Below are 12,676 nucleotides of genomic sequence, written 5' to 3'. Positions count from 1 at the left end.
TCTTTACCCACTTATTCACCAAACACACATTGGCTCTATTTACATAACACACTTATTTTACTGCCTATAAATGCCACTCATCCTTAAGATGTCCATGTTTTCCTGCCCTGTGTAGAAATTCTAAAGTTGGGCTCAATGTCAGTTGAACTATTGCCTCTTTTATTTCAAATAACAATATTTCACAAGTTAGGAAATTGTAAAGAGCAGCCATTTTGAAAAGTTATAGTAGTATCAGATACTCATATTAATTACCCATTGAAACATACTATTTCTGCACATTGGTAAATCTCAGTATTGAATAAAATGATCCATATTTTATCATCTGAGCCCTGATTTTTCTTTTGCTGAAGATTATATAAATCAAGAGTTATATTTTGTATATAATTTTATCACACTCCCTTTACCTACCCAACTTTTCAGATCTTAAATTTATTTAAATATTATGACTAGAATTCCCAAAATCATTTAGAATATACATGTGTGATTTAACATGGGAACATGGGTTGTCATGCCCATCTGCTGTGTAAAATCTAAAAACTTCTGTCAAAGCTTAATATGTCATGAGCTAGAAGTAGCATTCTAATGCAGAGTGGTCAGAGTGTATGAAGAGGATCACAAGCCAGGCACAGCGTGATCACCTTCAGTCCCAGGTACCAGTTGCCTAAAGTGGGAGAATTGCATGTTTAAAGCTTTTGAGACACATGGTGAATTCATGACCAGCCTGAGCTCTGTAGCAAGACCATGTCCCAAAATGAAAACAATAACAAAACATCTTAACACTGAGCAATTTTGTGGTAGGAAACCCAGCTAAATGCTTTATGAGTGTTCTTGTTGAATTGTCCCAGTATGTCCTGTGAGATGAGTATATTTTGATCACCATCTTATGATTGAGGGATTTAGGTGTGGAGATGAAATAATGGGTAGCTGATAAATATTGTCCATATGTCAGAAGAAAATTGTTTACTGATGTAATAATGTTTACAGTTACATGAATAATTGTGTCTTTGACTTAGTCTTATATAAATTCTTAAAAATCCTCATTTCTACAGATCACCTATGCATTATGCTTGTGCATATGGCCATCCTGATATAGTGACCATCCTACTACGCTGGAATTGTGACATTGAGCTCCGTGACAGTTACAAAAGCACAGCACTAATTAAGGTAAATAGTAGCTAACAGTTTCAGTATGACATGGATTTGCTGTAAATGCTGAGAATAAACATGATTTTTTCTCAACTAAATGCAAATAATTAGTGAAATCCATGGAATTCTCATCTTGAGTTTCTTATCTTTCCAATGTATTACTTGATGTAATACCCACAGGCTTCACAGTATGGCCATGAAGAATGTCTGACAATTTTATTAGAACATGGTGCCAATCCAAATGCAATTGACAACAGTGGGAGCACAGCTCTGCACTATGCTGTTTATATAGAGAACATCTCAATGGTATCAAAACTCCTGGAATACAATGCCAATACCAGCATAAAGAACAAGGTAGAGACCACACAGCTTTAATTTCCAAACTATTTGGACTGGGTTTGCTTTACAAAGACTTATTTGCATATATATAATTTGATTCACCAAATCTAATAAGGCCTGCACATGGATATTTAAAAATATTTCATTGAAATTCTGATACAACTATGACATTAGAATCTCTGAAAAGGTAAGTTTAATATATGAATTCTCAGATTTCAGGAAGTTAAAACATCTCTAGAAGAGTGGGGTTTGATGGAACCTCCTTCCTTCCCAATGATATTTCACACTTTCCTTTGATTACATGGTTACTTCTGTGATGAATGTTATAAAGAGAATTGCTGGCAATATTACCCTGGAAATTGTAAATATATAACCACAGAGTTCATAAAAATGCTGACGGGAACCTTCTGGCTTGTTCGTTTTTTGGTTTATGAGACAGGATCTCATATAGTCCAGGTTGGCCTTGAACTTTTTATGTAGATGAGGATGGCACTGGTCTTCCTACCTTCATCTCTAAAATGCTGGGCTTATGGCCATTCTCCATCATGCCTCTCTCTGTGTTTGTGTAGCTCTGGTTGTCCTGGAACTCTGTCTCAGCCTTCCAAATGCTGAGGCTAATGGCATTCTCTCCCACACCCAGTTAGGTTAGTGGTTTTCATTGTGCTAAAATGACCCACATGGATGATTATCAGATTTTGTACTGATAAAAATTATATTTCATTTCTCATTTGTATTTTGCCTAAAAGTAAAAATAACTTTAAGTAGTAACTAAAAAGGAAGTGACCTAAAAATAAATTTTAAATAAATGTGTGTCAGATGTGTATAAGAGATCTTACAAATGAGATATTACTCTTCTTATGATAGGAAAAATTCCCATGGACCTTTCACTAATAAGCCACCAAAGTTCTAATTTTTATCCACTTGTATATTTTTACCATTTTGGGGTTATTGGTGTTCATGTGTGCATGTGTGTGTGTGTGTGTGTGTGTGTGTGTGTGTGTGTGTGCATGTGTGCATGCAAGCACATTCATGTGTGTATACATATCTGAACCTATATCTATGTTATTTGATGCCAGGCATCTTTTCTCTATTCTCCACTATAATTTTTTTGAGACAGCATGTCTCATTGAGCCTGATATACCCTAATTCACCTGGGTTAGCAAGCTAATGAACTTCAAGTGTCCTCCTGTCGTTGCCTCCCAGTACTAAGATGGCAGGATGTGCCATCATGCATAACTTTAAAAAAGATCTAAACTCAAATTTGGATAGCTTGCACAGTAAACACTTAAATGACTGAGATCTTCTTCCTGATATCATCCTTGCACACATTTCACACCATTTTAACTTCATGTGTTTACTGATAAAAGGTTTATACATGAAGAATTTATGTCAAGAATGCCATTCCACTGCATGGTAAAATATATGCACATGTTTTCATTCTCCAAGAACTTAATCTTTTAAACTGCCTGAAAAGTGGAGGTCAGACCAAGAATCTAAACAGCTTCTACAGACAGATATTCCATATTTAATATATCATATATATTGTGAGAGATTCATAAAAATAATGAGAAGTCACTTAATATAGTGGGCAATTTATTGAAAGGAAGAGCTGTCCATATGTGAGTTATTCACATCATGTGACTTTTCTTTATATTCTCATAAGCCTTGAGCTTACTACAGTGGCAAAAAGAAGTGGCCATGAAATTTGTTCAGTATTGTACATTTTAGTCATTTTTTACATTCTTGTCTTATGTACAGACTGTGACATCACTCAAGTTTTGTTAACTTAAAATGAAAAGAGAATCTGTGTGTCTTTATAGTAGTAAATGCTAACTATTTAACAGTGACCCATGCACTCGTGATACACATTTCTAGTTATGTGTCCCATCAGTAAATGGGGTTTCAAATAGTCTCATGAGACTGCACAGATCTATTTGTGTTGCTCAAAGGTGATCTCATTAGGTTGCTGTTGGTCATGCTATCTGATGTCTGCGAGTTGGTATCTCTACAAGGGAAGTTTGTTTAAAATTATCTTTCATGTTGCACCTATTTTTCCTCATTTTATTATTGGTGCATGTTGTTTATACATAGTTTGATTCTTCCATTTATTGTTTCTATAACTTGTTTGGTATACTAACACAGAACTTATCTTTGCTATACATTAGATGCATCCTCCTATAGTTCATTCTTGATGACTGAAGCAAGACCTTTCTCTTAACTATGGTCCTGTGAATTATGACTCATTCAACCTGACTTATGGGAAGGGACATACTCTTCCTGGCACTTTAATTGTGTCAAATGTTGAGTCTTTCAGCTCCAGGTCATTTCCTGGAATGCCTGAGTTGATGGGTGCTCTGCAGTATGTCCAAGGTTGCCTCTCTAGATCTCAGAGCATCCATTCCTCCCTTTTCAGTTCCTTCCTCTCTTGAGTTCTGTCCTGTGATTTTGATCTGCCTTGTTTCACCAAATAACATCTCAGCTCCAGGAGTCTAGTAGAGTCTGAACAACTGTATCCACTTCATCTCCTAACAAAGCCTGAGCTATCTTGTAGCAGGGTGATAGAAAATTAGTGTAATAGAATGTAACTATATTCATGCCTAATAGGGACAATTTTCTTCCTTGTCAGAAGTATTCCAGTCTTTAAATCATATTTTTTCCTGATTTGAGTTGTGTTACTTCAGGTTGGTGTCAAAACAAGTACCTGTTATTCAATCTTTGTCAGAACTGGAAGGCGGTAGCACCTGGGCAACTGCTGTAGACTATGTACAATGTCCTCTTCACACTGGTCACCTATTTCTTGTTCATGTGTCATGCCTATGCATCTCTTCCATTAGGATGTCAAAACTTGATTTCATTTCAGTGTCATCTGAATTTGTAATGTTTGTGTTCATGTCTGCCTTTCCCATTAGTTTTTAGGCTAAAGTACCATAATTTCCCCAGCCCAATCACAGTTTTCCCTCCATCCTGCCTCTCCTTCTAGTCTGTACACCTTAGCCTCCCCTTTCCCCACACCATCTGCTCCTACTCCTTTCTCTTCAGAAAGGGCTGGTCTCCCATGTGTATCAGTCAGTCATGGTATATCAATATGCAGTAAGACTAGGCACCTCTCCTGCTGAGGCTGGATGAGGCAACCCAGTAGAAGAAAAGGGTAAGAGAGTCAGTGACAGGCCCTGCTCCCACTGTTAGGAGACCCAAAAGAAGACCATGACACACCCTGTAACATATATGCAGTGGGCCTAGTTGAGTCCTATGCAAGCTCTCTGGTTAGTGGATCAGTCTCTGTGAGCCCCCATGAGCCCATGTTAGTTGATGCTGTGGCTTTCTTTTCATGTTCTTGGTTCCTCTGGTCTTAAAATCCTTCCTCATCCTCTTCAACACTGCTGAATACATACATATAATTAAAAAGAAAAAAATCTTTAAAAGACAGTGAGGAAATGATCATTGTTTTATGCAAAAATTAAGAAATAGAAGCAGCACAGTAAAGAACAAAATACTGAGCAAGGTGAAGTCTGTTGTTTGGGTTTGCCTTCTGGTTTGTTTTAAGACAGTAATCATGAGCTCTAGACCTGCTTTAAGCTTTCTCTTTAATGCACTTTGGACTTGAATTTGTAATTCTACTGCGGCAACCTTTCAAGTGTTGTGGTTATAGGTATGTCCCATCATGTTTCACAATAGATGTTTAAGTATTAAGGCATGAGAACTGCTTTTAATTGACTAACGAATGTTGATTTCACAGCATTATATTTTCAGATCAGTATTTGAGATGCCTCCCACAGTCTTGTCCTTTATCTCCTGCTTAAACCAAGAGATCCTCAATGCATTATGTTACATGATCATTGCCAGCTGATCGGTACTAAGACAGTAACCTATAAATTATAACAAATATACAAAATGGTTTGGTTAATGGAGTTAGTGAATATCCATGAAGTACTGAGGCGTGTTCTGGGCTTCATGTTGTCATGTGTTGCCACTTTCAGTAGTATGATAAATGACTCAGTGCAACTTCCACAAAGATCTCATTCACTGGTACACCAGCTAAAAGATGATCAGACACAATCACACTAACACAAACCGCAATTATTAAATGAGGTCCACTTTGTGATATATATTTTCTTAGTGTTTTAATGTAGAGTTGCTAATTTTATCTTCTTAATATTCCACTTAGAAGCTTCATGTCCATTTTGCAGATGAAAAAGTAAGACCAGAAATGTTAACTTGTCTGAGCTGAGTACATAATATATGTTTAAATCATAGTTGGTGAGCTGGTGCTTTGGATATAGAAATAAAGGTCACTGTAGCCAATCTCCCCCTGTTGCAAATTTTATCAGTTTGAGTGTTTGGTAATTTCTAAAAACAACACCATGTACTACAGACCTTGAAGACAGGTCCATAAATAAACATTTTTGAAATTGTCCAGGTATTGTGACACTAGGCATTGTGGACAATGACATCCCTATTGCAGTTGCTGAGATGACTTTATAGGTGTAGCTTATCATAGTCATAGCAACATGCAAAAGAAGAAGAGCTAGATGTGTTCTATCTAATTAAACATCAGCATGATGTTTAGGTGGACATTGTGATGCAGAATATTTTTGGGAGGCCCTGCTGGTCAGAGGTTGCAGTCTACCATGGCTTAGCAGCTTTCTCAGAGATTGGCAACATGAAGGAACTCCCCCCATCCCAGTGAGGCTTCGTGCTCTCTACCTGCCTTTATTTGGAGAAGATCTCTAGGCCTGGAGGAGGCCTAGCCTTACCTGAAAACTGTTCCTAAGCCTGGGTGCCTGATTTATCTCTAGTGTGATCCTTGGCATAGATCACTGCTGGAGCTCCCCGCTGCTGCAAATATATTAATTAGACATTGTGCTAGGAGCTTTATGACAGGACCATTCTTCCACAGAAGGTAATTAAGACTTGTACTAGGAACTTTATGATAGGAGCCTGCTGTTTAATGCAAATTAGATGATTCCCCAGCTGCCAAAGCTGAGCTGACTCACTGAAGCTGTCTCATGGAGAGCTGTCTCTGCAGACCCTCAGGCAGTCTGACCCTGCTCACTTTCTGTAGTTGCGGTTTCTGGTTCTGCTTGGTCCCACAGTGGTTTAGTCCTAAATAAACACACAGAGGCTTCTATTAATTATAAACTCTTCAGCCGATGGCTCAACCTTCTTACTGGCTAGCTCTCTCTTAATTATTAACCCATTAACTATTAATGTGTGTATTTTTACATGGCCTTATCTTAACATAGAACTCCTGGCATGTTCTATCTTCCCAGTGTCTACACAGTGTCTCTGTGTGGCTACTCTCTCTGCCTTCTCCCCAGAATCCTTCTCATCTGGTACCCCCACCCATGCTACCTGCCTGGCTACTGGCCAATCCATGATTCATTCACCAACTAATAAGAGAAACATTTATACAGAAGGTCATCCCCCACCAACTTTTTTCTGCCCCCACCTCATGGATCAGTGGCTGATGATCACCTAAGAGACTAACAGAATATAATGTTATTTTCCTAGTTCTTTAAAAAAGACTGTAGGTTGTTCATAGGTTACAAGAGATTTCAGTCCATCATGTAGCACAAGGCAGTGGAGTAGCTCTGTCTGTGGCTTTCTCATAGAACAATAGACAGGAAGCAGGAAGAAGAAATTGGATCCAGGGGCAGCAAATACCTTAAAGGCCTGCCATTTTGATTGAGTCCCACCAACCAGGCCCACCTTCTAAATGCTGCATAGCATTCAAAACAGTCTTAAAATCTATGGAGCAAAGCTTCAAAACATAAGAATGTGATGACTACTTCAGATTCAAACCATAGCATTTTACCACTGACCTCCAAAGGCTCATGGTCATCACATAATACAGACTTTACTTAGTCCAGCTTCAAAGGCCAGTTAATCTGAACAGTGTTCACATTGTTCCAAAATCCAAAGGTTTTTTCTGAAACTTGAGTCAAATTCTTAGCTTTAAGTCTTTGTAAACAGGAAAGGTTACACAAGTTTTATGGCTATTTCATAATGCACACCAAAAGACAAAGACAGGAAAATATTACTGAAGATTGTTCCCAGAGAAGATGGAAACCCCACAGGACAAATATTAAAACCTAAAGTTCCATATGCAGCATCTAGGGTACATGGTGATCTCATCTGATCATTGGCAGATTTAGGCAGCACTGGCTCTTGTCATGTTGTTGGTAGCATGCAGGGTCTGTTTCGTGCTATAGTTCTCTTAACTTCCTGGTACTTCTCTCATTAAATATGTCCTATTACTGATTTCTGCAATGTCATATCATTACACTTATTCCAACATAATGTTCCTTTTCTTTGCTTTATACATATCCTCAGAGGATATATGAAGGACCGATCCATTCACTTATCCCAGTAGATGACAGATGGGGTGGATGATGGGGTGAGCCAACTCATATTCCTGGTTCTGGACCTGGATAGTTCCAGAGTTGGTCAGATTGCTAGCTCTCCATTATCCTCACCACCATGGTGATCTCCCTGTGTTGTCCTGGAAAGTTCACCCCTTGCAGTGATGAGCAAAGGACAGGACCAGTTCTCCTACTTTCAAGTACACTGTGTCAGATCTCCCACACCCACACCTGCAGCAGCTGCTCTACCGTGTAGTCCAGGTGTGGAATAGGGGCCTGTCTCTTGAGTGCTGCCACTTACGAGAGGCAGGACCAGCTCTACTGTGGAATTAATGGGATCAGTATAGGGGGTTTGAGGCAGAAGTAAAGGGTATTTCTACTTTGCTCAAGCCATCGTTTTATAGTCGACTTACAGGTACATTTATCCCATGCTGACAGACACAGAGATGGCTCTGCCAAGAATTGTCTTAATTTCACTGCCCAGTGGAGGTACAGTATGTCCCCTGCATAGTTTTTCAGCTGCGGGGGGACAGGGGCAGATCTCTCACCCTTATGACTTCAGGATAGCTGTCTTCCATTCTTGCTGTTAGATAACTAATGGGGGCAGTTCTCACACACACCTCTGCCAGAAGCTATATTTTGCTGCCCAGGTGAGGAGCAAGGTCTTCTCTCCTGAGATTTGCAGATGGCCAGAGCCAGGGAGACAGGGCTTACTGTTCTCCTTTCCTTATGCCCTTATGGCCTCCCATTCTCCTCAAGCATTGATGGGTGGGGTGAGGCACAGGATCTCTCATGCCCAATTATTTTACACATGAATATCACTGTAAACTCTGCTAAAAATAAGAAGAATAACAATGTCACAGCCTTAAGGGTAATGATTTGTAAAATATTTTCACCACTCAATAAACTATCCTGCTATGATTAATTCCAATCAGTGAACATGTCAGAGATTGGGAACCACAATCCTTGACAGAATATAACATGGATGCTTCAGACTGACTCTCAGTAAGAATATTTAAATGCACAAGAAACCTCATGATCAGAGCTTTTGTTGTCTGTATTTTTATGGACATTCTGGTATCATGAATCACATCAGAATGTCTCATTAGGCTGACCTTATTCTGGGCCTTCTGTAAACCATAGCTCCAGATTCTTTCATAGGCCCTTTCATAAGTTCCTGAAGCCTAATGATAACATGGCCACTTTTATTATAGCAGTGATTATGTTGCACCCTCTTACCATGTCAATCATGTTTCCTCACTGCATAGAAGTGACCTGACAAGTCAAGTTGATAGAGCACTATCTACCATCTGCCAACCCATGGCAGAACAAGGATCTTTTAAGGACTGGGACCTGCAGCTCTGAGGAATGTCTGCCCCATGCCTAAATCACAAGGTAAACAAGTAGAGGGTAGATGCGATGGGAGGTGTTCTGTGACTGGTTCCCATAGTGTGGTCAGAGAGGGAGATGTGGGAGGAAGACATGGAAATCGACATCGGGACTGGAAAAATCCCAACATATGTACACATACCACACACCACACTGCATCTGACATTCAGACTGAGAAAAACCTGTAAAAACTCTGCTTGCAAGCTTCCTTTGTTGTTGCTACAGTCCCTAACCCACCACCAAGAGAAGTAGAGCCACAAACAAGAATAGCTCTAACTCTTGTGTTTTGGCACTGAGGAAGCACTGTCTCCAATGTGTGGTTAGGCGCTGCTGGCCTCCAGGGACAGAGAGCCACCACAGGAGATACCACCTACGTGATTCCTAGGTAAGACACTGCAGAACCGGGCACATATTGGCACTGCTGTGTGACCTAGAGAGGTTCTCTCCACCTTTGTTCCTTTCTGTCAGCACAGTTGAGACTTATCCTGAACCCACCAGGATTTCGGTTTGTGAGGTCTGGTTGGAGCAGGCTACCCTAACTTTGGTCCCATCTGCCAAGCTGCATGGTGAGTCTCTGACCTATCAGACATGAAACCTGGGTTTTTGGCAAGGGTAACATTGCAAGGTCCAGTATGTACCCTTACACCCTACAGACATTGAAATGGAGGAGTGTGGGCTGAATTAGTGTGGAGTCAGAACTGGACAAAGGGTCCTAGAACCAGGAAAGATACCATGGAGACTGGCATATAATAGATAGTACTTGGCCTTGCTTCAACCCCTAGTTCTGTGTAAAAGATTCCACTGTTCCTACTAGGAGTTCCTTCCAAATGCCCAGGAGGTTAATGGTGTGCCTGTGAAGGGACCTAGTCATTCTGTGGGCAGAGACCAATGGGTAGAAGTTATGTGTCTCTGGGTGTATGGGGAAGAAAGGTTTCCAGGAGGAATAAGGGGTGTGAGTGGACTGGTAAAGAACTAGGAAGAGTTCAACAGGCAAGGATTTGTCTTCTCTATTGATTTCCCATGCATTCCTAATATCCTAGGCAGTTCTGTGGGCTCCAAATGTGGAGGTTAAGAGACCTTTAGACATGCTTCCTTGGTAACCCATTTCTTTCTGACCAGGGTACAAGACAGAGGTGAGAGAGAGGATCCTCCACCAATCCACACCTTCACAAACTGAAGAGCAGATCCAGAGGCAGAGATGAGTTTAGACTTAGGGAACAGGTGGTGGACATCTGATAACCTAAGCTACAGATCTATACAAGAGGACAGGAGGTCAGCACCCATCCTGCTACAGTCACCCCTGAGAGGCAGAAGGCCCTCCAACTGCCCCATCCTCTAGCCAGTCTTCCTGTCTCTGATAAACTAGGAGTCCACAACTACCACACCCTTGCAGTTATCATGCTGTGCCAGATGCTGTCGGAGTTCATGACTCCATAGGTAGCTAGGAATGCTGGTGGCCTCCTTCCTTGTAAAGCTTCCATGGCAGCTTGTGGTATGATGAAAGCTAGTCTTTAGAAGGAACCTTTCAGGTCAGTTCCAGCTTAGGAGCCTCTGGGCCCTGTTCCTGATTACATGTTGTCTTCAGCAATAGGGACTTACCTTCCACCTTGAGGGGTCAACCAAGGGCAAGAGCAACAGGCTAACCCATGTGCAAACACGTAGGCATGTGCATGTGCACATGCACACACACAGATAAACATGCGTGCACACAAGCATACACATGCACACAAAGAGGCCTGCTCATGTCTGGTATTGAGATTTTTGTTGAGTGGTCTCGGCTCTTGGAAGGGACAGTGAACATTCACTTCTTGCTCAGCAGGAGTTTGCTGAATGGCAACTAGGTAGATCTCTGACAAGGTGTGGAGACTGGCAGCCTGGTTTGGATACCAGATCTCTTGCTCCCTATGTTGAACAACTGCTAAACACAAGGTGACACTCCCTTATTCCTAGACAGGTTTCATGACAGCTTCACCTGGTGGCCCTGACACAGGGTTTTTCAGAGAGGCTTGTAGGGCTCTGGCCCAGGTGCATAAGCACATAAATATGGTCTTGTGCCTAAATGGTCTTTCTTTTGCAGTTGGTTTTTTGAGAAGGTCTCACTGTTTAGCTCAGCCTGGCCCATAATTCATTGTTTGCCAGGATGGCCTTGCACTGCAGGCAGTCATTGTTCCTCAGCCTTCAGTCAGCCAGACATCTAAACAGCCAGCTTGATTCTAGGACAGCTTAATGGCATTTCCTGACTTCAGTGCCACCCTCCCCTTTCTCTTCCTCTACAGCCATGGCAAATACCCCTGGACAGATCCAGAATGCTTTCAACTCACTTTGCCTCTGTGTGTGCTATATACCCCCACCCATGAAAGCATCTCAGAAAGCTACACTTACAGTGTTGTGAGGGCCCATGGCCTACAGTGAGGTCCATGTGGAGGTTGGCTGACCCAGCTCGCCCAGCACTGATATGACAGTGAGCCTAATCTCACTGACTGTCTAATCATGGCACTAACATGTAGCACCATAAGCACTGAGCTGGCTCTGCAGAGATGCCAAAGGGTTGGCTGCCCCATGGAAATCCTCAGCCTGCTGTGAGTGCCAGAGAGACTGCAGTGGTGAGGGCTGGGATATGCTATCAGAAGGGCCTCTTGTTAGCATGTGGCCTACAGCTGTGGGTGTGGTTGAGGGGCCTGTGTGTCAATGCATTTACCCAGGTATGTAAAATGTTCAGAGGCACATGGATCACAGCTCGTGGGAGCCTAATGCAGGACTATTGTTACAAGTTGAGAATTTATTCAAATAAAATAAACAAGTAAGAAAATTAAAAGCAGAAACAAGTGTGGCTGTGTGGGTTTGCAAGACAGACAATGGTTCACATACAAGTGTGTGAGGACACATGAGTGGGTGCACAAATGTCTGCGTGCCTATGAACATGCACTTTGTGCATGGATATGTGTGCATGTTTGGCACATCCATGGTAAGACTGTATGTATGTGCTGGAGGGGTTGAGCACATATGCAAGGTTCCCACACAAGCACGCTCGTGTATACAAGTATAAGAATTTGGGAATACGTGTACACTTATATCTTCTAGGATGTTTAAGACCACATAGGCACCTGTGCTAGATAGTTTTATGACTACTTGACACAAGCTAGAGTCAATGGAAGGAGTTATCCTCAACTGAGAAAAAGCCTCCATAAAATATAGCTGTAGGTAAATCTCAGGGGCAGTTTTTAAAATTAGTGATCAATGCAGGGTGGAGGAGCAGCCCATGGTGGGTGGTGCCATCCTTGGGCTATTGTTCCTGGGTTCTATAAGAAAGCAGGCTGAGCAAGCTGTGAGGAGCAAGCAACACTCCACTGTGGACTTTACATAGACTCTGACCTTCAGATTCCTGTCCTGTTTGAGTTCTTGTCCTGACTTCCTTTGATGATGGACTGTGATGTGGAAGC

At 41.4% G+C, this 12,676-nt stretch overlaps 1 long non-coding RNA gene across 1 annotated transcript; it reads left to right on the top strand.

Moving 5' to 3' along the window:
• The first annotated feature begins 379 nt into the window (after nucleotides 1-379).
• LOC121138566 lies at nucleotides 380-12,442 on the top strand. The gene is made up of 4 exons (XR_005875501.1): nucleotides 380-1,164; nucleotides 9,116-9,242; nucleotides 9,705-9,802; nucleotides 10,356-12,442. It is a non-coding gene; the product is annotated as an uncharacterized LOC121138566 (long non-coding RNA).
• The last annotated feature ends 234 nt before the right edge of the window (nucleotides 12,443-12,676 follow it).

This window comes from Mesocricetus auratus, unplaced genomic scaffold, assembly GCF_017639785.1.
Source record: "Mesocricetus auratus isolate SY011 unplaced genomic scaffold, BCM_Maur_2.0 contig_4866_pilon_obj, whole genome shotgun sequence".
NCBI lineage: Eukaryota > Metazoa > Chordata > Mammalia > Rodentia > Cricetidae > Mesocricetus > Mesocricetus auratus.
The sequence above is the reverse complement of the archived record's forward strand: the minus strand, read 5'-3'. Positions and strand labels throughout refer to the sequence as shown.